This window comes from Pectinophora gossypiella, chromosome 21 (genome assembly GCF_024362695.1).
Source record: "Pectinophora gossypiella chromosome 21, ilPecGoss1.1, whole genome shotgun sequence".
NCBI lineage: Eukaryota > Metazoa > Arthropoda > Insecta > Lepidoptera > Gelechiidae > Pectinophora > Pectinophora gossypiella.
This window is the reverse complement of record NC_065424.1, coordinates 10,616,639-10,620,168: the sequence shown is the minus strand read 5'-3', so window position 1 is coordinate 10,620,168 and position 3,530 is coordinate 10,616,639.

Below are 3,530 nucleotides of genomic sequence, written 5' to 3'. Positions count from 1 at the left end.
TCGGATGTGCCCGTCGGATCCGACGACACATTTTTTTTAATGAAAGCCAGACAAAAGAACGAAAATGTCCGCCTTACAGCGCCTTAATTCACAGCTTAGGGATTTAGAAAGAAAAGAATATTCAGGCAGTTGCTTTATTCCTTTGTATTGTTTAAGTTTTATTAAGGAAGAAATCCTGTTACTGTGTGTTTGTTATTAACGGATATTTTTATATATATATGTCGTGGCCAGATCGTAAAATTGATCATTTCATGCTGTGGTCGACCATTTCATGAAATGGTCATATTTCATGAAATAGAAATCATTCGGTAGCCACATCATGATGTAGTTTGGCCAGATCAATGAACACAAAACATTTAATGATATGATCAACTAAATGAATGATTACTTCAAATTGAAGATCAGCCCATCGATCATTTGGTCTACCATATTATAGGCAACTCTACCTCATCATACCACAGAAATACAACCACACTTTTTTGACGTGACTTATTGTAGATTTGCCGCAGATGGCATTAACTACTTGGCCGGACAAATGGGGATCGCTGAAGGCTCTCACTTGGTACAACGTTTAAGACAACAGGCCTGAGGGTGCCCTGTTGGGCGCGAACCTCGGCTCAGGGCGTCGTCTGAGAGGAAAAATATTTGAAAGAATTAATCGACTCTAGTGGGTCGATAGCGATAAGCGCTGAATGAGGGAAATCGTCGACCACGCTGGCGGGGTCGGTATCGGGGTAAAGAGACAAAACCTATTCTATATATAACTATGTTACTACTCTATCTACTTGTATGGCTACTTGTGTATACTTGTAAAAAGTGTTAGTGACATCGTAATTAATACTGAGGATGATGATTCCGCTCATTATTCTGAGTTATTATCAAGTGGAATTCAAACGACCAAACCAAAGGAAAAGCGGTCAAACACATAACCCTCCTTTGATCTTCGCCGAAGTCGGGCAAATACTGGCCGCCGTAAGTTTGAGTAGTTACTAACGAGGCCGGGGCCCTCCGAATGCAGGCCTCTGCCAAATGACACTCGTCGTAACTACGACGCCACGATGCTCGCTTCATTTCATCTTTTCACTCCAAATGAGAGTTACTATAACGAAGTTAAATATTTTTACATTTGAAACGCAGTTTCAAATTTGTGCAATTTTCACTAATACCGTTGGCTGAATCATTATAAGGGGTAAAAGTGACATCGTAACGAAAACTTTTATTTTGATTCCGGTCATTTCTCTTCCAGCGTGTGGGTTGTGAGGTGGATTACCAACCTCTTCAACCCTGGTGTCAGGGTTACTATTGAGCCGCCAAAGGCCCCTGTCATGGCTCATATAACCACTTCGTACTCATATCAGTAAGTAGTAACCGGGACCAACGGCTTAACGTCATCATCTTACTTTTTGGACAATCAGGTGATGAGCCTGTAATGTCCTAACCAAACTAGGGATTACATAGTGATTTTTGTGATATGTTCCCACCGGGATTGGAACCCGGTACCTCCGGATCGTGAGCCCAACGCTCAACCACTGGACAACAGAGGCCGTTAGTCTTATTGTAGATTATTGACTGACCTGACTTATTGTAGATTTGCCGTAAATGGAAGAAGGTCCATTAACAGTAATTAGCTAACTTTTGGATTCAATCTGAGGGGTCGTATTATTATGGGTTTCTAAGGTCTGCTATTGCTAACATTAAATGTCAATTGGTCAAGTGAGTTCAGGCCCATGGGACCTAACCTTTTCTATTCGTTATTGGGTCCGCCGAAACATAATGAACCACTTACATACATACAAAGGTACACACGATACCTATATGTCACGTTCAAACCCAACTCGAGTTCTAAACGTATAAATTCATAACGCCGTCTGAGGGGTCAAGCCAAGTGTGTTAATGAAAACTTTTATAAAGGGGTTTTATTTATTAAAAATATATTTTATAATACTTCCGATACGTTTATGTAATAAATTCGACAATCATTGGTTTAGGCCTGTGATGGATTCGAATCTGCGACCTCAATGTGAGAGGCAAGCGTTCTACCAACTAGGCTACCACGGCTCTAGAGGACATCAACTAAGGACAATACAACTTTTCTTTAATAATATTGTGTTGAGTATCAAATGAAAGGGTTATTCGCGCCCTAGATAAACATAACACAGCAAAATAAGTACAGTACACCCACTCCTCAGCTAAGTTTAAGGATATGAACCGGTGAAGTAAAAACCATGTTTTTCACACGGGTTTTAGTTTCTACATAACATCAACATAAACAGCCTATATATGTCCCACTGCCGGGCACAGGCCTCCCCTCAATCAACCGGAGGGGGTGTGGAGCATACTACACCACGCTGCTCCAATGCGGGTGGAGGTGTTTTTACGGCGTTTTTCGTGTAAGTGTTTTTTTTAGTTTCTAAACTTGTTTTTTTTACAAAAATCAGGTCACAACCACCCCTGCAACCCATGAAAAGGTCAATTACTTTATAACCGTGAATTGAACTTTACGAGGGCCAAACCCATATACCACCATAAAACATTCGTTTAACTTGGCTGTTGTTGTCCCATGTTTTATTTTGGTGCTTCATTGAATCAGGAGTTAGGGCGCGGGCCCACCGCGGCACACGGAGAGCTATGCACGTGTATTAAGCTTGGCTTTGTAAGAAAATGTATGTGGTTGTGTCCACTGCAACCCACGGAGAGGCTACGCATGAATTGACGTCATTTACACATGCGTGCCTTGCTCGAATAGCCGGTCACACCCAACGCTCTATGGTCCAGTGGTTTGAGCGTTAAACTCACGATGCGGAGGCCCCAGGTTGCTAGCTCAAACACCTCCACCAACCCGTATTGGAGCAGCGGGTATGCTTTATACCCCCTCCGGTTTATTGAGGGGAGGCCTGTGCCCAGCAGTGAGACGTATATAAGCTATACGGGACGTGTATATGCTGTTTAAGTATGTATGAAATACAGAAAGACATCTTCTCTCGTGTGGGTTGAGAGATGGATTACCAACCCCATCAACCCTGGTGTAAGGGTTATTATTACCGCCAAAGGACCCTGACTCGTGTAACGATTACTTACTTACATCAGTAAATAGTAACCGGGACCAACGGCTTAACGTGCCTTCCTAAGCACGGATTATCTTACTTTCGGACAATCAGGTGATCTGCCTGTAATGTCCTAACGAAACTAGGGATCACAATTTTTTGTGATATTTCCCCACCGGGATTCGAACCCGGAACCTCCGGATCGTGAGCCTAACGCTCAACCACTGGACCAAGGAGGTCGTTTACTCTCTGTAAAGGCTAATATTTCTCCGTTTCTCCACTCCGCTGCCTCGCTTCGCTCCGGAGCTCTAGCAGCCTTAGGCACACCGCAAAGGCCGCCGGTCACAGCCACCCAAGGAACAGAAGAAATAGGTCGGAAGGGTCACGATTTTTTGTGATATTTCCCCACCGGGATTCGAACCCGGGACCTCTGGACCACGGAAGCCGTTAGAAAAACATCATTTGAACTGTTAAACTGCAATATTG